This window comes from Zalophus californianus, chromosome 6 (genome assembly GCF_009762305.2).
Source record: "Zalophus californianus isolate mZalCal1 chromosome 6, mZalCal1.pri.v2, whole genome shotgun sequence".
NCBI classification, from domain to species: domain Eukaryota; kingdom Metazoa; phylum Chordata; class Mammalia; order Carnivora; family Otariidae; genus Zalophus; species Zalophus californianus.
In genome coordinates, this window is record NC_045600.1 from 136,540,266 (window position 1) to 136,563,266 (window position 23,001).

Sequence of the window (23,001 nt, forward strand, 5' to 3'; positions counted from 1 at the left end):
CGTCCTCAAGCTCTTATTTAAATGGGTGTCTTGGAAAGTGTAGGACTGAAAACAGATGAAAGGTTGGGGAAGACAAGCCCCAGATGTAAAATATCTTAACTGGGACATCGAGTTTTGTTAAATCACGGAAAGAGAAAACAAGCAGCTAGAAGCAGCAGAAAGGCTAGAGAAGGAGCCAGAACTGGGGAGTGCCTGCTCTGCAGCAAGTGTACTGGCAGAGAACAAGCCGGGAACTGGTGTCCAAATGGCTCATGATGCATAAGGATGGGGCAGAGTCAGCCCAGCAGGAGAAAGCTTAGTGATTAAAGATGATTCAGACAGAAAACACAGCCCCAGGCATGCCAGCTTTCCTGAGTCCCCAGAGAGAATGTCCGGGGACCCCATTTGTGAGCATCACCACCTAAGTCTTGATAGAGGAGAGGGTGGGCACCGATGATAAACACCCACTCTGAATCAGGCTCTACGCACATCTTACTAGCATCCACAGCATCCTTGGCCTAATGGGACATATGTCAATGAGATAATAGGTTCATAAGACTTGACGTAGTGGAAGTTTACCAAACGGGGACTGTTTAGCACATATTGGGAATACAGTCTTTGTAGTAAGACTCCTGGAGTCAACGGGCAAGATTGTATTAAAAGTATTATTGATATTAGGGCGCCTGGGTGGTGCAGTCAGTTAAGTGTCTGACTCTTAGTTTCAGCTCGGGTCATGATCTTAGGGTGCATCTTCAGAAGGAAAAGAAAACATATAAAAAGGTACAAATTATGAGATAATATAATAGGCATGAAAGACAAAGAAACAAAACTCTAACCAATACTTATGGGTGACACCAGCAGGAAAATAAAAATGGTAGAACCCAAAACAATAATTGAAGACGTACTTTATCACCGGGTAACAACCTTTGGCTGCACATCGGGGTCACTTTACTTTAAAAAGTCGAGTTCCCAGCCCCATTCCTACAGTTTTGGGCTTTCCTAACTGTCTCAGGGCAGTTAGAACAGTTAGGAAATTGATTTTTTTTTTTAATAAACTCCTCAGCTGATTCTGATGTACAGTCAGGATTGAAAACCATAGCACTAGATGAAAACTTGCCTAAGGTGACAAAACAAAAATTAGTTTGTTCATAGACTAGTTCTCTGCCACTTCAATTTGCAGAAATCTTAAGTAAAAGATTCTATTGTAGAGGTTAACAGCTCAGGTTTCAGGATCAGAAAGCTCTGAGCAGGTGCCATGGCTCTACTGTTTGCCCTCTGAATCATCTTGCGTGAGTTGGGAGGATTAAATGAGTTATTGAATTTAAAGAACCCAAAACCTCACACATATTAGATTCTCAAAAGGGTTAGTTTCTATTACTTTATTATCATGGTTTTAAAATGAAAAGCTTTATAAGGAGACTGAAAATAAACATAGTGTAAATAATCTTGCCATGTCTGGACCTCCAATTCTCACCAAATTAGTTTGTAATGTAACTACATAAATATAAATGTAATTTGTAATGAAATTAAATTGGATTTTCATCCAAATTCCAACAGGATTGTTTTTTAACTTGGCAACATGATTCAGCAATTCATCTGGAAGAATAAATGGGTGAAAATAGCCAAGAAACATTTTAAAAGAATGAAAAGGGACTTGTACTGCTAGGTATTAAAACATAACATAAAGCTAAAATAATTACATTAGTTTGGGCACCAGAAGCAGAGAGATCAAGTGGAACAAAATATAAGGTGGCTTTTCAAGTCACCGGGGAAAGGAGTATTCACTAAGTATGTATGAAAGAACTGATTAACAACAGGTAAGTGGACTAAAATAAAGATAGATCCCTACCTCACACCGTAAGTCATAATAAAGTCCAAACGATTGATACTACATCACATAGAAAATCAAAATAATAAAAATAGTTAAAATTTACAGATGAATACTTTCTTGATTTCAGGGTAAAAAAGGACTTCCTAAGCATAAAATGAAAGAGATCTTAACTGAAAATACTGGTAATATGAGCATATAAAACTAGATTTCTACATGGCAAAAAGATGACATAAATACAAAGTTAAAGGCAAATAGACTGGGGAAACATTTACAGTAATTATAAGTCACTGATTTAATATACACAGAGCTCTTACTGACAAATACAGAAAACACCAACACTCAATCTGAAATGGCATAGGGCATGGAAAGACAGTGCTTAGAAGAGGAAATACAATTAGTCAGTTAGTAAAAGTGCTGAATCACATTAGCAATCAAATAAATGAAAAGCAAAATAAGATATTTTCTCAATTAACAAATTGACAATGTTTGATTTTTTTCTCTTAAATATAATACTTCAAGCAAGGATGCATGGGGGGCGTCCTCATACATTGCCCGTTGTAGGGTAAATTAGAACAAACTTTGCGGCTAGCCGACTAGAAGCACAAATAAAGAGCCTTACAGTGTCTAAGTCTTATTATTTTCCAAATCTTATTCAATAGCAAGTACCAGTTCTCTGATCAGAAAAAAAAAAGAATAGTAAGTGTAAGGAAATAATATACTTATTGGACGGCAAAGCTGAATAGTCACTAATTTCACCAATAGATTCGGATACTCTCAAATTTCCTTGCAAACACAGGCTTGAAACAAGTCACACTTCATATATTACATTAGTTTACAAAAACCAGACCCAGAAGTAGGATTTGTCACTTGCTTAATTCAGGCAGGTCATCAGGCAGCCCAAACCTAAGCATGAGAACAAATGAATTGCTAGCCATAGCTTTGTACTTGCACCTCAAATGACAGAGAACCTTCAACACAGATTACCTTTCCTCATCCCCGTTAGCCACTAATCTCTCCCTGAATGCTAAAGGATGATCAAATGAGGAAAAGATTTATCTTTAAAAAGATAGCTCTTACCGTTGGGAAAAGCGTGTTCCCCCAAACATGCCAACCCTTTGCTCCTTGCAAAGATAGGTTTTCTACCAGGATTTTGTTTATGTATTTTGGACCCTCCCTTATTCTCAAAAGTGGAGCAACTTGGCAGAGCCTCCTGCAGAGAATTCCATCTGCTGTCAGCCAGAGAGAAGCTAGAGATTAGAAGTAAAAGCCAGGAACCCCAAGCGGATCAGCCAGTGTGCCCACACCCCCCAGACCCTGCCTCCATGCAGAGAGAGCTCATTAGCCAGTGCATAAAATTTGTAAGACTCCAAACTGAGCTGAAGGAGCTATAAGGAGAAGCCAGAAGTGGAGAAAGGAAGTAAACTAATTTTGTTCATTCAAACTAGAATGGGAGTGAAGCATAAAAACAGCAGCAAAGGTGATGGTGATGATGATGATGATGATGATGATGATGGTAGGGAGATGCCCCTCCCTGGCATTACTCTGGTTTGCACTGGCCCCTCTGATGCCAATGGCTCCTGTGTGTGCAGTTTTTTGGGGGCAAATTGTTCAGCCTCACCTCAGTCCCCACCAGCACTGAGAAGCCTCCCAGAGAGGGGCAGCCAGGTCCCACCTCAAAGCCGCCTGTTGTCCTTGCATCTGGCCACTTCTTCAGGTAGATTTGCCACTGGTGCAGGATTCAGCATCATGATTCGGCTACTACTTGGACAGCTCTGGGGCTTCTGCTCCTCCCCTGAGCTTTATGCTCCCTCCCGTGGAGACTTCAGCACCTTCCTGAGCCCTTAATGAAAGTACTGGAAAAATGTTTTTTCTTCCTTGGCACTATGCTACCATCCATCTTTCCCTTCTAGAATGGGCTACTCCATGAAGCCTACTGCTTGTCAAAATTTCCAGACTAGAACTAGGCACCAGCTGACACATCAAGCCCTCAAAGGAAGTCTTCTGCACAGCCTGCTCCAGTCTGTTAACATTCCCAGGGGTTGGAATGTGGCTGGCTCGTAGGTTAGCACACACTCAGCCAGGTTGCAGAGTACCTGTCTACCCTCCTGGCAAAATCTTATATCCACAAGGGAGTCTTTCAAACTCCCTTCACTTGATTTTGTGGAGAGTGAAAAGTCTTTCACTTTCTTTTTTTTTTTAAGACTTATTTATCTTAGGGAGAGAAAGAGAGTGCATGAGTGGGAGGGGCAGAGGGAAAGGGAGAGGGAGAGAGCCCCAAACAGACTCCACACTGAGCACAGAGCCTGATGCAGTGCTCAATCCCATGACCCTGAGATCACGACCTGAGCCGAACCCAAGAGTCAGACACTTAACCGACTTCGTCACCCAGGGACCCCTAAAAGTCTTTCACTTTCAAGCAAGAACTTCCTATAGGCCAAGATTCTGAAGATTCTACCTTCCTCTTCCATCTCTATACTTACATAGACCCCGGGCTTAGGGTTGAGGGCTCCAGGGCCAGTTTTGATACCTCCCAGAAAGTCATGAGGGACCCCAGTTATCTGTGGCCAACTTTATTTTTTTAAAGATTTATTTATTTATTTAATCTCTACACCCAACACGGGGCTCAAACTCACAACCCCAAGATCAAGAGTCTCATGTTCCAACGACTGAGCCAGCCAGGTGGTCCCATGGCTCAGTTTAAAAAACAGAGTGCCTAAGCCTTCTTATTTTCAGACTTGCACTCTGAGTGACCATTCAGGGATGATAGAAAAGTCCCACTCAACATCCTGTTACAAAGATAACTTACTCTGGTACATCAAATCATTATTGCCAATTCTTCTCCCCCATGTAATCATAACCCACATTCTTAGCCATGTAACACTACAGTATCTTCCACTGCGGAAGGAGGAATATATTTCCCACCTCACTGATGCTGGACTTTTGTCCATGTGATTTGCTCTGGGCAATGAAATGTTAGCAAACATGATGTGCACAGAGGCTTTAAATGTGCTTGTACAGTTTGGCTTCCCTCATGTTCTTTTATCATTGCCACAAGAAGAACATGTCCCTAGTAGATGCTAGTAGCATCCTGATAGCTGGATTGAACCTGACCTGCAGCATAAAGGCAAGCCACCCCAGTTGACAAGCCAACTCATGAGTGAGGTAAATAATGTTTGTTGTGTGAATCACTGAGCTACCTGGGGCTGTCTGTTATGCAGCATTATCGTTATGCAGTAACAGCTGACTAATACCACTTGCTCTACACCCAACATTATGCTGAACACTGTATTATCTCATTTAACTTATTTCTCTTAACAACTGTGTAAGATAGAGCACTATTAATATTGCCCTTGTTTTACAGGTAAGGAAAGGGAGGCAATAGAGCAGGAAAGCACATTTCGTAAGCAAAGAAGATGAGCTTCAAACACAGTAATCTGACTCCAGAGCCTAGCCACCATGGGACATAAAACAGAAAGAGAAAAGTGTAGCTCTGTGCATTTCCGAGTCTGTACCCTGGTTGCTGACCTTGGGCTCAAAGCCAGAATGGCTGCTTGTGAGCTCCCTATCACCTATCAGCACAAGTCCGACCAGATCCCCGGGGCCAAGGCAGTTTTTCTAGCTCTGTCAGTGCGTGCAAAGAGAATGAGACAGGCTTCCCTTCCAGAATGCATGACCCTTTCCTGAACTTTGAGGAGGGGAAGTCCCACGGGGAATTCTAACCAAGGAACAATCCCGCCTTTGTGAGGCACAGCAATCCCACGTTCTGCACGGGACTGTGGAACACACCTCCTTCTCTGCCTATTTTTGTTCTCTCTCTAAGCAAATATCTTCAGGCTTTTGCTTTTGAAAATTATTACACAGCAGCCAGCTGCTGGGCTTATACAAATAACCTGAAAATAGCAAAGCGATTTGCTGTCCGGTGGTCAAACACCACCACCCAACAACAGAGCAGCCCTGGGGTGCTGCTTAGCATTCACCCTGCAAACAGAAGCAGCACAAACCCAGGCCACCCACTCTCTTCCAGCCTCAGGCAGCAGGCAGTTTGGTCCCAAGATGGATTTTCTACTCATCACCTTCCAAGATTCCCTATGCACAGAAAGAAGGCAGAGTCACATTCTTTGGTAGAACAGCTCTTCATCGATAGGACTCAACAATGCACTTTCTCTAATCAAACTTCATACCCCTGATGCGCAGCAAGGGTGCCTACACGTCTTCCAATTATAGACAAGCTAGCAGTTCAGAGGGCAAGGCTCAGGTCTTCCTTGCCTACCACTAACCCCAGTGCCTAGCTCAGCGGGCAGTCAAGAAATGAACGCTGAATAAATCAATGTAAAAAAAGGATTTAATGAGGGGGGAATCCAACTTGGAATTGTGCATATTTTAATTCTTAAAATGCAAGATTCGGGCAAGCAAGGACATGGTTATGAAAACTGGAAGCCCTTTGAAAAGGAAGGAAAGATGGAAATACAGCCAGATTTTCAAAGTCTTTGATACTCACCAACAAAGCTAATACTTAGGAATCCTTGTCAGCAAGAGAAGCCAGCCTAGGGTGTGTGATGGTCAGAGGACTGCCTGTCCAACAACCAAGGGTCCTCCTATGACAGTCCTCAGTTTTCCTCTGAGAACTCCCCTTCCCTCACATTCCATGTTCGACTTAGAGCAAGGGTCCCCTCGGATGTGGGCCAGGCAGATGTCCTTCATTCCAGAATGGGAATCTTGAGCAGAACACACAAAGCCAGAAAAGGGTTGGGGGACTCAGCCCCACAGAGGTTTCTAAGTAGCCCACCTGTGAGCAAGGAAGCAGGCTGGACTTTTCATAGACAGACTGGAGACTTCTCTAGAACAAGACAGAATTTACATCAACACTGGGGTTCTCCCACTGATCCACTGTTTGACTCTTTCAGCTAAGCTCCTTTTCCTGAACTCTTCACTGGAGACGAGCACAGAGCAGAGAAGCGATCTCCAAGCTGGAAACAGGGATTCTGATCACAGATCCGCTACAGGAAATAACAAGTTACTTCCCCTGTCAGGGCCTCAGTCTCTCCCTCCATAGCATTAAGGGGCTGGAATTAAATAAGCACAAAGGAGCCGTGTGTGCTGCATCCACAGAAATTGACCCCTGCAAGCCCTGGTTCTTGGCAACATAAAGCTCACATTGTCAGGGCCAGTGAGGCTTGGAGTTTAAAGCAGTTAATCCCCGGGCTGGATGACTCAAAGAGGATTAACCCTCAAATGAGACAGTCATCATCCAAATATAGAGCAATCCTAAGCACACGCACCAGAAGTGGGAGGCACCCCCATCTTCTCTTGCAAATTCTTGTTCTCTAACCCTTTTGGTAAGCTGATAGATTAACCCTCCAGCACCGCAAGGTCAAGGTGTTACACCTTCCCCACATTTCCCCTCACACCTTTCTTGGTTCTGTAATCCAGGGTCACAGCACTTCCCCTCTGAAATACGCAGGTTTCTTTAAGGTGCTCCAAGTTTGATAAGTAAGTTTGAGCCCCTCCTGTGTGCCAGGGAAAACGTTAAACACCAGAGCTGTGGTGGTAGACAAGATGACATGGTCCCAGCTCTCAGGGAGTTTCCAGTCTAGTGGGGAGCACTACTGAGTGCTAAGCACCTGTGTATCCTGCTAAGCACCACAGAACAACCATTATCTCCTTGATAAATGCTCCTTAATAACCGCACGAAGTGGATTGCACTATGACCATTTCACAGATAAAGAAACTGAGAGTCTGAAGTTAAACACCTTGCCCAAAGTTACACAATCTTTAAGTATCAGAGCAGGCCTTTTGGCTTAAAAATTATATGGGACATATGGGGCCCCTGGGTGGCTCAGTCAGTTAAGGGTCTGACTTCGGCTCATGTAATGATCTCAGAGTCCTAGGATCCAACCCCATGGGGCTCCCTGCTCAGCTGGGAGTCTGCTTCTCCTTCTGCCCCTGCCCCTACTCATGCTCACTCTCTCTCTCTCTCTCAAATAAATAAATAAAATCCTTAAAAAAAATTATATGGGACATGGAATGTACCACACCAAGAGTGAATATTAAGGTACACTATGGACTGCAGGGGATTATGATGTGTGAATGTAGGTTCACTAGTTGTAACTCGGGCACCACTCTGGTGGGGGAGGCTGCTAACATTGGGGGCAGGCCCATATGGAAGTCCTCTGAAATTCCACTCCCCTCTGCTGTGAACCTAAAACTGCTCTATAAAAAATAAAATCTTTTTAAAAAATGGATTCTACAAGATAGCCCCATCATTTTGCACAAGTCAGAAACAACGATGGAGGGAAAGGGAAAATATTGAACTTTAGACTTTTCAGAGTGTATACGCTCCTATAATAGTCACCAGAGGAAAGACTGATGTTTAACCCTGTACCCTTCTCTGCACTGAAGGAGGGCCTAGAAAACAGGCAACCCAACGGTCAGCCCAGGGGGCAACTTTTTAATCTTCATGTTGTCAAGAAACACTCTTCTTGATTTTTTACAATGTGTTCCCATAAACTTCTGAGGGAAAAAAGGGAAAATTACAATTTCAGGCTCTGTATTGGTGAAGGTAGGCCAATCACTGTAACAAATGAACTCTATGATGTCAGTCGGTGTTTTAATATAGGCAGAGTTTATTTCTTGCACATGACACAGCCCCAAGCAGAATGGGAAAGGAGTCTGGAGGAACACGTGGAGGTTGGCTGGCCAGGGACCTGTCATGTGGCCACACCCACTTGCAAAGGAGGCTGGGAGACGTAGTTTGCTTGCACGTGAAGACAAGGAACCTGGCTTGTTTGATGAAGAGCTTGTCAGTCTCTGCCCGGGGTGGGGCAAAAACTGCATATTTAACATAGTTACTTTTAAATAAAGAAAATGACTCAAAATGCTTACATAGATGATGGGATTATAGGTGGGTTTCCCTTTTCTTTTACCAATTTTCTGGATTATCAGTAATGTAGTTCTAATATACCCAAAATGGTGGCAAGAAAAGGAAAGCAGGGGGGAGTCCTAATTAGTAACTGTTGGAGCAGTTATGGGTTGGAATCATGTAATCCAAGCAACTGTCTGAGAAATAGTGGCTCAGCCTCTTTCAGATACAAGAAAGAACTTTCTGCTCCATTTGTTCTGGGCAAATGTGGTCTAAGGGCTTTTTTATATTTCTTAAATGCTGCCCATACTCTCTTGTGTCTTTCTGTACCTTAAAGCTTCTCCAAGACATCAATCACAGTTTCCAAGGCTGCTATTTCTCTAATTGGACAGATGTCTGTGATCGAGGCCATAACAGACTTCTGATCCACTCAATTCACACACAGCTGAGCCTGTGGCCACAGCACAGAACGGTGAGCGGTTATCTCATTACTTAGAGGACCATTTCAAATAGCCAAGACAATCAGCTCCCCTATGTATCTCAGTGGTTCCTGAGCTTTTTCCACCTTGGCACACGTGAGAACTTTTAGACCCCCAAGAGATTCCCGTGGGTGTTCACACCACTTCCCAACAAATGTCTTTTCCCAACCCCCTCTCCCTGTCTTCCAACCCCTGACCCAAACCACTTCACACTCTATGTTCTGGCCACACCTGTCTATTGCTTCCTATTGTTTCCAAATCAAGCAAGTACTTGCACGTCTGTTTGCTACTCTGCAAACTATCTTTGCTATCAGGAATTCCCTTCTCCTGCCCACCACCCACCTGGAAAACTATCGCATCCTTCAGGACCCAATGAGGCCATACCCCTTCACCTACTCCAATAGCTTTCCTGGTCCCCAGTCTTCTTTCCTCATATAGCAACAGCAACTGCTTAGAGTTTGTGTTCCCACAAACATTCGCTCGGTATATATTTCTGTGATATCACCTTCTCACCTTGTGCTCTAGTTATTAATTAATGAGCTCCCCAATGGCAGAGCTCAAGAACGGCAGCCCTTGTAGGACCAGGCCAAAAGAGGAAGCTCAGGTCCTATTTGAGTTATGTTCCTGCTTCCCTGATGAGCCAGAGGTGTGGGGCCAAGAGTATGTGACCATGTGAGGTCTGAAACAGGGAAAAAGTGATATGGAGATGTTGTGACCTGTGCAGACAAATCACCTGGGGATCTCAGTAAAATACAGGTTCTGATACAGCAGGTCTGGGGTGGGGGCTGAAATTCTACATTTCTAACAAGCTCCCAAGTGATGCTGGTGCTACTGGTTCAGGGCCCAGACTTTCAGTAGCGAGGCCCTGTTTGCATAAGCACATGATGCACCTGGGGCAACCTCAAAGACCCTGCTTCCAGAGGAGGAAAGTTCTAGAGGGAGAAAACAGATACCCTTCCAATAAGAGAAAAGTGTAAGAGACAAAGCCTACAACATAGCAGTGGCTAAATAGATATCTGCAAAAGAGCATGGTTTGGGTGTGGGTCCAAACCCAACGTGAGCATCCCGAATAAATGAAGTCAGATTATGCAGAGGAACATAAGCAGATTTCTCTCAACTCATCATTGGAGAAGATAGGACATTGGTCTTAAAGTAATAGAAGAATCTCAGTTATGAGCCTCCAGAGCCCTGAGTTAGGGCCCATTAACCCTCAAAGACACTTGAAGTTTGACGCTTTTTGAAGTTAAACATCTCCACCTACAGGTAAGTACTGACCTTGAAAATAAGCCTACATGTAGGGCAAAGGGACATGTTGAGTGTAGGAAACCAGCTCCGGAGGCTGAAAGCAGATTGGATCCAGTGCCTGGTTTAAGCCCACGGAGCACTAGCCAGATATTTGCAAATTCCCTTTACAAGAGAGTGGGTTGTAACATCAAAAGTGGTAGAGGCTAAGTCAGGGTGGTGGGCTGAAGCCCAGGGCCACACCTAAAAGCCTTCATGGACTGGGTGAGGAGAAACCACAGTACAGAGCAAAGAACATGTTCTAGAGCAAGAAGGCAGCTTTGCATTTGAATCCACTCTGCCCTTTAGTGGCTGCTAAACTCTGGGCAAGTTATTTAATTTCTCTGAACCTCAGTTTACTCCACCATAAAATGGAGACAATAAGTCCCCACTTCATAGAGATTGTGAAAATTCAATGAAATCAGGTATGCATAATAATAATAATCCTTATTGTCACATGATCAGATGGCTAGAGGAAGCTCCCAGAGAAACAGCATCTAGTGCATCTAGCCAAAATTGTTTGCTATAAAATTACCCTTCTCTGTTGTCTCCATTTCTTTATCTATAAAGTGAGAATAAAACAGATTTATCAGCAAGCCCGAAGCAGTCCCTTGTCTCTCCAAGGTGAGAGCAGAGGGGCAGAGCCCTGAGCATGCTCCAGGGAATCCGCAGTGACAGACTAAGACTGGAGGGCAGCTACCATTAACGGAATTCAGCCAGGCCTTGGATTCAGGATGTGAGATTTATACTATCTTCCCCCAGTGAACACGTCCCTAGGAGGCAGTCACTATTCTAAGTCCTTTGTGCAAGTTAACTTATGTCTTCTTCCCTATAACTCTACAGAGTAGGTAATACTGTCATCATTCCCATTTTACTGATTGGGAAACTGAGGCACAGAACTGTTAAATGACCTGCCCAAGGTCTCACATTCATAAGAAGCAGAGCCAGGCTGGGGACCTAGGCAGACTGGCTCTGGGGCTCTTTGCCTTCCACCATCTCCAAGAAGCTCAAGAAACCAAGAGCCGACCAGAAAATCGAGTCAGCCAGAAGAGGTTTTCCTTGTCTACAGGAAATGGGCCGAAAGCAACAGGACAGTGATCTGGGAATGACACGGATGAGACTGCAAAACCTGATAGGACTAACCCGACCTCTGACAGCCCTGTGTGGTGCCTCCAAATCCCACACACTGGGCCATTGTGGAAACAAGAGGCCACCAATCTCGTGATGTAAGGGCAGGAGCCTGGCACAGCTTCTGCACCAGAGATTGGTCAGTATCACTAAAAGGAGAAAAAAAAAGTCATTCATTGTGGGAAATGAGAGGACTTGGCTCAGCACCACACCCTGCTTCCATATTGATTATGACAATTCCCCAGGAGTCCATCTTCTATCACTTTGACTTTTAAGCTACTCTTTTACGTTACTTTCTAATAGCTTCCCTTTCCTTAAAGATTCATTTTTATGCTTTGCTTGAAAAAGAAGAAGTTTCAAGTGGCTGCATTTACCCCATGGACATTCAAGTGAGCATGGGTGGAATGTGTTCATCACTCATCATAGAGGTAGGTGTGGAACTGAGTCCCTTGAGCCCTCCGGGGCCAAGGTCAAGAGCTCCTGCCTTTGCCATGAGCTCTCCAGCCCCGTCCCTGGGTCCAGTACTCTGCCTGGAGCAGGCTGCCCCCACAAGGCCATTTCCTCTCCCTCAGCATGGCCCACGCACCAGCTGAGCTCCACTCCTCTCTCTGTGCCATCTGCTGCACCCCAGATCAGATCCGAGGCCATGGTCAGATTCTGGGCATGGCAAGAGAGCAGGGCTACAGGCAGAGCAAGAACAGCCCTCACTGGGCCTGGGCTTTGGAGGCTGGCAGGGGAAATCCCTGGGGATTTTTCAGAGGCAACCATGGAGTGATCTAACCAGGCTCCTGCCTGCCTGGGCAAACTAGTTGTGCTGTTTCAGAGGACTTCTAAGCATAATCATGAAGGGAACCCAGGCCGCATTGTTCTGTTCTCCCCAGGTCCCTACCCTCAGATGAACTTCGGTTGCTGCAAGCCTGACTGGGCTTACATCATTAACTTACTGCAGGACCTTAGCTAAATAAGTCTTTTTCTTCTCTAGACTCAGCTCCCCGCCTTGGTGCAGAAGGAGGACTCCTACTCCTACCCCTACGATGAGCAAAGAATGCATCCCAAGGAGTTGAGATTCCTGCGTTCTGAGGTCCCTTCAGCTCAGAAACGCTAAGACCCTGTAGTTGAAGGAAGTCCTTCCACTGACTTGAACTTGCTCTGGACCTGAAAAGGAAATGCCCGTGAAATATTCATTACAACAAAACATGCACACTTGGGAGTAATGATGGTAATTTTGCCAGACCTCTGGAGACTTCTTGAATCACAGGGATTCATTTGCTGGTTTCTGTCATGGGAAGACTTTGAAAACACACCTATCCCTGCTTAGGTGAGTTTTAGGGGCCCAGAGTTCCTGCCAATTCATGTGGCATCTGTGGTTGGCACAGAAACAGGGCATGGCACTGCACCCGCAGCTGAAACAGCCAGCTTCCAGACTCCGACATCTGAGATTCAAGAAGGCTCCGGAGGTCTGGCAAAATTACCTTCTCTTGCATCTAATGCAGAGCTGGACAAGAAGGAAATGAGGTTGTTCCTCCATGCCTCCAACGGTACTTTGCTCTGTGATTTCTTTTTGCTAGGCCTCAGGTTTCCCATCTGTAAAATGGAAGTGGGAGAAAGGATGCAGCCCATAGGATCTAACTTCTCAAAAGGAAAGTTGAGTGCATGGTCTTTGATCTAGAAGGAGCCAGAATGGCAGCAAAGGCAGAGAAGTTGGGGGAAGAGACACCATTAGCTGCTGAGTACCTACTAGGTGCTGAAGACTTAGCTCATCACTATCACTTATGCTCTCATTTCTTGGCCAGGCCAGTGAAGAATCGCCAGAAAGAAGTTCAGCCAGGAGAACAACTACAATAGTATTTACTCATTTACATATCTAATAAATATCTACTGCATGCCTACTATGCCTGGAACAGAGATAACAGCAGATTTTTCCAGTAGAAGACACCATGGGGCAGATTTTGTGGGAGCAATGCCCAAAGGCATCTGAGAGGAAAGTTTCTGCATTTATATAATCCAAGGGACTCAGAAATTTTCATCACTGATTTCCAACAAACAATGGGATATTACTGAGCTGAGCTAATGGGGTTGGCTTACTGCAGAGAATAGAAGGTTGGCTTCCCTCTGAGACAGCTGAAAATCTCCAGCCCATAAGGCTGATTGTTATCCACTTGTCTTATTTTGAATATCATGAGCCCCATGCAAATCATCTTCTCAATAGCACTAGCAACATTAAATGACAGGTTCTCAATTCTCTCTTCACACAGAATCTTTAAGTCCTTTAGGAACAGAAAGATATGGTGATCACTTAATCAACATTTTGACCAACATATTTCCAAGCCCAGGAGCATGAAAGGAACTGCAGAGCACTTGGATGTTATTACTATCATTTTCATCACTACCATCACCATCACCACCATCACCACCACCATCACCACCACCACCACTACCATCACCACCATCACCATCACCACCATCACCACCATCACTGCCAACACCATCATCAACATCACCATCTTCATCACCACCATCACCACCACTATCATCACCACCATCACCACCACCACCATCACCATCACCACCATCACCATCACCACCACCATCACCACCATCACCACCACCACCATCACCATCACCACCATCATCATCATCATCATCATCATCTTACACCTGAGGAAGCCAAGGCTCAGAGAAATTAAATAACTTGCTCAAGTTTACACAGATAGAAAGTAATGAGTCTTGAGTTCAAACCAAGTTCTGTCTGATTCCAAATCCCACTGCAACATCCCATGCCCCATGTAATCAGTCTTATTACCCACACATAAAAATGGAGGCCAACTTGCTATCTTTCTCTTACTTCCTTCTGGTTTTCAATTCTTTTTCCCCCTACTATTGACACTCTCTTTCTCTCCCTCTCTCTCATAGACACACGAACACACACACAGAGGAAACCACTTTCGACTACAGTACCTAATTTTCTCATTCCCTCCCTCTCAATATCATCGCCAACAAAACTCACCCTCACACATATCCAGCCACGCCATGGGGAGGAAATGGATAGCACCTAGAATTTGAAATTGAAGTCATTCTAACCCTCCCCCTTTCCAATAAAACTATTGCCTATTTCTCTCCTTTTAAAAACAGGAACACATTATGCAAGATGCTGTAGATGTGGGATTTTTCAAGCGAGCTGGTGACACTCTCACTTGGCACAAAATTGATTTAAATAAATCTCTCCCTTTTTCAAGATTCTTCCCTGATCCTGCTTAATCTTAAATTAAGAGCAGTATAATAATAACCAAAGAACATCACACCCCTGAATTTCAGCCACCTCTCTCTCGAAGATCTTGTCTCCTTTTTTTCAAAAGTATGAGCTATTTTTTGGCTTCCACTTGTTTCTCTTTCTTACTTGTCACCACACATTGCTTTCTGTAAGAAATAAGCAATTGGAGCCTTTGTATTTAAAGTCTGTTTTTAGTCCATGAGATCCACAATAAGGCTCCCACAAGACCTTGGAAAGAAAGGGAATAACTGCAGGGAGTTACACTTCAAGATCCACTGAAGTAACAATGTACAGTCACCACCAGTGAATAAACAGTTCCATTCATTCATTCATTCATTCATTCAATAAATATTCATTGAGCACGTACTATGTGCCAGGCAACATTCCGAGTACTGGTGATACAGCAGTGAATTGGCTTGCTGAAGGGACAAATAAATAACATGCTAATGACCCTCAAATTTGTGTCTCCCTCTCAAAACCCTTCCTTCAACTCTAGACTCACATATATAACTATCTACTTAACATCTCCCAATGGACATCCAATTGAACGCCATGACTGTTCCTTCTCCATCTCAGTAAAGGGCTTCTTCTTCCAGTTGCTCAAATCAAAATATGTGGAGTCATCCTTGACTCTTTTCTTTCTCTCATACCCTAATCTACCAATCAGCAAGTCCTGTCTTCTCCATCATCAACTATATCCAAAATTTGACCACTTCTCACCATCATCACTAGCCACCTAGTCCAAACCACCATCACCTCTTGCCTGAAGAACTGCAGTGGCCTCTTTTTCTTCATTCTTGACCCTCTAAGTCGATTACAAGGTCTAAGTCTCAAGTGATCATTGTAATACATAAATCAGATCATGGCAACCAGTGTTCAGAATTTTCCAATGATTTCTCATCTTGCTTAGAGTAAAAGCCCAAGTCCATACAAAGCCCTACAAGACTATGTATTGCCTAACTGCCTGCTATTTCCCTGATCTCAACTTCTACCATGTTGACTCTCTCCCAGTTCCTTCTCCATGAGTCTCCTTGCTGTTCCCAGAACATGACAGTATTCTGTCACCTCAGGGCCTTTGCACTTGTTGCTTCCCCTGCCTAAAAGAATCTTTCCCCAGATATCCATCTGGCTCACTCCTTTATTTCCTTCATGTCATCCTGACCACTTTCTATAAAATGCCCACCACCTACTCAACCCTGTCTCCCACCCCCACTCAACCAGGCACTCCCCAACCCCCCTTCCCCACTTGATGTTCTGTTTTTACACATTTATTTATTTATTTACTTCCACATTATTTATCCCCCCCCCAACTAGAATTAATGTTTCACAAGGATGGACATTGTATTTTATTGTGGTATCCCCTGCCTATAACATGCCTGATACACAGAGAACACTCAACTGGTGAATGAATGACTATCTAAAGGTATATATGCCCAAAGTTCAGCCATGGAAACACAAAAGAAAAGAAAGAGAAAAAGGGTCAGTTGCAGGCATTGCCCATTCAAACAAAGTTCAGCATAAAAGGAGCCTTAGCCAAGGGACTTTAAATATTAAGGTCCCTATAGTAGATTGATCACAAAAATACCCCTAATTCTTCCCTTCCTTAAATCCACACTCTTTGCAATGTGACTATGTAGCTCCTCTCATCAAGAAGTGGAGCCTAGGGGTGCCTGGGTGGCTCAGCCATTAAGTGTCTGCCTTCGGCTCAGTCATGATCCCGGGGTCCTGGGATCGAGCCCTGCATCGGGCTCCCTGCTCTGCGGGGAGCCTGCTTCTTCCTCTCCCACTCCCCCTGCTTGTGTTCCTGCTCTCGCTAACTCTCTCTCTCTGTCAAATAAATGAATAAAATCCTTAATAAAAAGAAAAGAAGTGGAGTCTATTCCCTGCTCCCTTGCTCTGCACTGGCCTTGTGACATCCTGTCAATAGATAAGTATGAAATGATAGTGTGCCAGCTATAAGCTTAGGCTACACGAAGTCATGCAGGTTTCCACTCTCTCCGGACTACTGCCACTACCACGTGAACATGCTAGACTCACCTGTTGGGGGATGAGAGACCACATGGAACAGAGCTGAGTCATCTCAGCTGAGGCCATCCTAAAGCAGCCAGTCCTTGGCCATTCCATCAGCAGACCAAAATCACATGAGTAAACCCAGCTGAAATCAACCAAGCATAACCCAGATCTGCAAACTGCCAGGCCAACCCACAGACATGTGAGACAATAATAAATGGTTGCTTTCGGGGAGGTTTCTCCTGGAGTCCCATTGCCAATATCAACCCTAATGTGTGTGATCAGTCGGTAGGGTAGCCATCTAAGCTGCTCAGCTCTGAGTACATGCTCACTGGGAAATGTCCTCCTTATGATTTAGACTTCATGAAGGGGAGTCTGCAGGAAGACCTACTAGCCATGTCACACAGTGTCTCAGCCATTACGAATCAGTAGAGTGACATGCAGGGGAGCAAGTTCATGGGGATGTGGCCCAGAGAGACAGATCAGGTTTGCAAGGCAGCAAAACTAAAAGTCAGACCTTGGATGGGAGAAATTCATTAAGGTAAATGTCACTTTCTGAGACATCTTAAGGGAAATCCCGCCAGCCACCCTGATGGTGACCCAGCCAGATGACATCCTATTTCATAGAAACTTTGACAAGGTTCTCAGACAACCAGCCCCATTGCTGTCCACAGAACACGCTGCAGGATGTCTGCTGCCCCAGGAATGGTTGTGCGATGGAGCTCTCAAATCTGTAGGGGAACAAAATCTCAAAAGAGCAGAGGAGCAAACTGTGGTCTTCATCCTAACTATGCAAGATGGAAGCCTCAAATAGATTCATCATATGACAACAGGTAAATGCATTCCATGAGACACCAGAGGTCAGGATATTTCCAATTAACTCCAACACCTTTCCACAACCATAGAAACTCTTTGCAGAGAAAACAGATAATAACTAGTAAGAACAATGTCTGCAGGACTTTTCACTAAAGGTGGTGCTTTCCTTCATGGTGGGAGAAAGGAAACAAACATAACGTTCAGGCTCAAAAGGAACACAAATACTTGATCTGGATGAGAGATATCTGCACACTGTTTTGCACTACCTTCCTAATTCCTGTGCCTCTCATCTCCTTGCAAAGATTTATGCCTCTGCTTGCTGCATTGACTTATGCTCTGAGTGACCACAGAAACCTACATCTACCGACCAACCTTCTTCTAAACATAGAGTGTAGCATTTCAGCCAATTCCTTAACCAAGAGCTCAGGACATAAATCTTAGTGACATATATAAATCATAAGAGGCAATACCCCAGTGACCTTGCCACATCACCCTCAAGTCCTACTGCTGTCCCCCTCCCTCACTCAACTGCAGCCTCCTTGGCCTCCTTTCTGATTTTCTTAGGAACACACCTCTCCCCTGTTTCAGGGCTTTTGCAGGTGCTGTTGCTCTGCCCAGAATGTTCATTCTCGGCATCTGGCTGGCTCACTCCCTCACTTCTCCAAGGGGTCTGATCAAATGTCACTTATCAGCAAAGCCTTCCTTGAGCAGACTGCATAAAAAAAATAACAATCCTCACTGCACCCTCTAGTAGCACTCCTCATTCCTCTCACCCCGCTTTATTTCTCTCCATTAGAATGTATCACTGGCTGATTCACTGTCTAGTTACTTAGTTATTTGTTGTTTTACACACAAAGAGGCACACACACACACACACACACACACACACACACACACACTAAGCTCCTTGAGGACAGGGGTTTCGTTTAGTTCAACTCTGCATTCCCCACACATAAAGCAGTCGCTGACACATAGTAGGTACTCAATAAAGGAACTGTAGTTTCTCGAGCACCGACTTCATGTCACACAATTTGTGTCCAAAAATCATTCAACAAAGAACAAATATTTTGTAAGCACCTACTATGTAATTCTTATAACAACTCTATTGTTAGCCCCTTGTTACAGATCAGGAGAGCAAAGCTCAAAGAGAGGCTCTGTAACTTGCCCAAGATACTCACCTTGGTTTGTTTGCCCATCAAAGCCTGGGCTCCTCGAAGGCTATCAGCCTGCTTTTCAAACACCTTAATGATGGTTTAGATTACCAAATGCATGTGATATGCAGCTCTGGCAAACATGCATCACATAAGAGCTCTATCATATTTCATCCCCCACCGCAGTTTTTGTGCAGGGAGAAACATCCATTAGGTTGGATTTTCATCTCTGAGACAGCAGATTGGTAGTAACGGCTTCAGTTTTCCTTCCCACCCATTAAGACATAATCAAGGTCAGAGCTTTCCCTTTAAACTGAGCTGGGAGAAGTATAGACAGGTCAGGGACCCAAGGAGGAAGAAGGCAGAAGTTCATCTGCTCTGAAAATCCCTCGGAATTTTCCAGAATCCCTGCCTTTGTGAAGTACTACTTCAAAACCTTCTTCGTCCTGGAATTTAGGAAAACAATCAATTTTTTTAAAAAGAGAAAAAAAGTCTGACCTGCATTGGGTACACTCCTGTGTATGTGTCTACTGGGGTCTGGTCATGCACTGCAAATGCCAGCCCTATCCTGACCGGTAGAGCTCTGTCCATCCAATGGCCGGGATGCTGATGGGGTCAGAGAGCAATGGGGGTCACTCACAGACCAAAGGGACCAAGAGAGGGACCCAGTTCCTACTGAAATCCATGTCATACCTCATCTGTGAGGGCTTCGTTTAAAAAATAATCTCCTGGCACAATTAATTCCTTCCTCCTCACGACTCCCACCACTCGTTCCTCACACCTGCATGACTGAACTCATCACACTTGATTATTACACGTGTTTCTCCCCGACCAGGTGTGAGCTTCTGGTGAACCTAGACCTTGTTTCCCTCATCTCTGCATTCCCCCCCACCCAAGGACTAATCCAGCCTCTGACACATACTAGGTGCTGGGTGAGTATTTGCTGACTCAAGAAAGATGCAGAATGAGCCTGTACTGGATCTGCTGCATTGACTGGAGCAAGCAGGGCAAGCCACCTCTTCTGGAAAGGGCAGGAAGCAGAAACATAGAAGCAGTTCAGTGTAGCAGAACAGCTGCTGAGCTAGCCACAATGCTCACCTCTCGCCCCTCACCTGCTACTCCTAGAACCTCAAAGCCACCCACTTTTACCTCCCAAACAAGCTTTAAGAAAACAAACAGGGATTCCCCCCACCACCACCCACCCCCCAGCACCCCACCCCACCCAGCTGCTCTTAGCAGAGCCTAAGACAAGGACGTTAAGTTACCTTGAAACGGAGCTAGTTTGCATCTGCGATTGCTGTTCAAGGGTCGCGTTCCCCCAGCCCTACCAAACCCCAGACAGCAGAGATACCTAACACCCGTCTGCGGAAGAAACGACTGTGCCTCACTCCTCCCTGGCCAAACGCGTTGGCTCACACATCCCTGCAGAACAAATCATGTTCTTTTCCTTGCGCTAAAATCCATCTCTAAACAAATCCTCTCTGTGTCCCTAAGAAACGGCTCCCACGCCCGCGGAGGGCGCCCTCCACATACAGAAATACACACTCACGAACCCAACCCAGAGCCACCAGGTGTAAGCATGTTTTTCATCTGTTCTTTAGGAACAAACCGCCACCAGCAAAACCCGTCTCCTAGGAATAAAATTGAAACTAAAAGCCGTGGCTAGGAAGCTTAGGGAAACGGACTTAAATGTCAGTAGCCTAAGTTGCAGAACTGTACGGCGCTAACAGTTCAGACCGGATTTAAAACCAGCCCTTGGGGATGCCACCTTCCAAGAGGCGCGCAGCCGCAGGCGGCCGGCAAGTCCTTGCTTCTCTGCGCCGGCTTTCCAAGACTCTCCCCTGTCTTTGGTGCCATTTACTATAAACAACATTCAGAGGTAGCAGCGTGTCCGTTTCGGCCCCGCAGGCGAGCGCGGAGTCCGCGGCCGGCCAGCTCTGCACGCTCCGGAGCTAGCCACCGCGTCGCCTACCTGGGTGGGAAATCCGCGGGCGGGGGCGGCGGCGGGGGCGGGTTTCAGGTGCGGGTGCGGGCGGAGCAGCGTCCGCGCTGGCGGCCCGGTCCGCAGCTCCGGCCACCGCGGCGCTGGGGCGATCCCGGCGGAGGCAGGAGTCCGCGACTGTCACACCTGCATCACTGCAACCACGCCGCCCGCGCAGCACGCAGCGCGCCCCCGCCACTCCGAGCACCGAGGGCGGGCGGCTCCTGGGTCCTCTGCGCAGCGGGATCAGATCCTAACCCGCTTTCTCCTTCCCCCCGCCCCCCACCCCGGCCTAGGCATTAGCGGTATCCGCTGCCCGCAGCTCTGTGCTTCTAAATCCCTTCTGATTCAAGGCGGAGTGAATGCGAAAGCTCGCTGGGCAGGGGACCGGCGGGGCCCCAGGCTGTCTGGATTTGTAGACCAATAGATGTTAAACTTCTTATTCCTCGAGTTTCGAGTTTGGCACCAGAATGATTCTGGTCCTCATCTCGCTTCGCTCTCTCTACCCCGCCTTGGGCGAGGGGGCGCTGTGGACTCCACATCCCCTCTTACCAACTCCAAACTAGGACGCATCAGAGGACAGGACTCAAAATTCCTGGCAAGGGGAATTCTCTGCTAATTGCATCGCCAAAGTATCTCAGATAATGGATGCAATTAAATCGCTCTGTCCTTGTTACCTCATCAGGAAACTGAGTGAGAAGAATCTATTTGGCGAGTGGGAAGAAGGAGGAAGATACAACGGGGCTTGCTGCATTAAACAAACCCTTTCACCTGTCTCCCTCCTTCCAATACCCCCCACACACACACCCCGCCCCATCCACCCAGAGAAGAGTTCACCCTGCAGTGAAAGGCTCTTTTCAGGAGCAAAGTTCCTTCTAGGAGGAAGGGAGAGGAAACCTAATGACACTGGAAATTCAGAGGTGAAATCAACTATCACCCCGGGTGCTGGGCCTCCTGTAAGGTCTGGAACTGCTTTCCTTCCCGAGTAGTGCTGAAATGCTCACAAGTCCTGAAAGACTTCCTCTTCCCCACCCAGCACAAGCCACTGTGAGGAAATCTTCGGTCCCCGCCCCGTCACTGTCTCTACAGTGAGTGGCTGGACAGCTCCTATGTCCTGGCCCCACTCCAGGCCGCCCATTCTCTCTCACCGGGACCATCCCAGGAGCTCCCACCGCTCAGCCTCCTGGACTTCTTTCTTAAGATGTAAAAGTGATCTTGACTCTTTCCTACCTACAGCCATGCATTGGCTTCCCAGTGGCCTTAAAAAGCTGAAACTCTTCTAACGTAGCTCATTTAGTCGCTAAAGGACAGGCTGCTCACTGCCCAGCCGCCCTGCCTTCCCACCGCCCCCCCCCTTTCCCCTGTACTGGACAATACCAAATTGTCAGCTGCTTGCACGTGTCTCACTCTCCCCTCCAGGACTTTGCACATAGTGTTCCAGCTTGCCTGGAATGTTCTCTTCCTTTCGCTCTCCTTTCCCTAATGCCTAATGGTTCTCAGCTGAGCCATCTGTTCCTTGAGCAATTCTCCCCTCATGCCTAGAATAACTGAGTTCTCCCTGATCTGTGCCTAGAGCCACCACCAAGTCCTCGACCACAGCACCCAACACATGTTACTAAAGTTAGTTGCCTAACGTCTGTCCTTCTCACTAGAATGTAAGCTATTGGAAATCATGGTCTCTTGTTGGCTGCTACTGCAAAGGGCACAGGCATATAGCATCTGCTCAATGTAGATTAGTGCAGCCCCCAACCAGATGAAGATATAGAACAGTTCTGGCGTCCAGAGGTTTCTTTGTGTGCAGTCCCAAGCAATAACCACTCATCCCCCAGATGTAACTGCTATTCTCACCTCTTTCAACATCAGTTAATATTGCCTGTTCTTGAACTACATAGGAATAGAATCATTCAGTGGGTATTTTTGGGTATGCCTTCTTTTACTCAAAATAATATCTGAGATTCATCCATACTGTTATATATATTCATAGGACAATCTTTTTTCTTACTGTATAATACTGCGATGTCTGAATATAACACAAGTTATTTATTCCTTCTCCTGAGGGTGAACATTTGAGTTGCTTCCAGTTTGGGGCTGTTATGAATAAAGTTGGTGTCAAGTAAGTTGTATGACAGACAAATGCACTTTTCTCTTGGGTATGTAACCAGGAGTAGAACTGCTAGGTATAAGGTAAGTACATGCTTTGCTTTAGTAGATATTA

General features: G+C 45.6%; 1 protein-coding gene across 5 annotated transcripts in view; it reads right to left on the minus strand.

Annotated features, from left to right (window-relative positions):
• The window catches only part of SV2B (synaptic vesicle glycoprotein 2B), a 197,500-nt gene extending 175,542 nt beyond the window's left edge, over positions 1–21,958 (minus strand). The window contains exon 1 of one of the 5 annotated variants that reach the window (XM_027572481.2): positions 21,935–21,958. The gene's annotated coding sequence lies outside the window, so the exon portion shown is untranslated. Of the gene's footprint in view, positions 1–2,887; positions 2,909–18,832; positions 18,891–20,070; positions 20,256–20,777; positions 21,373–21,934 lie in introns of those variants that run through there. The other 4 variants (XM_027572479.2, XM_027572478.2, XM_027572480.2 and 1 more) reach the window with 4 other exon arrangements.
• Positions 21,959–23,001: the final 1,043 nt, after the last annotated feature.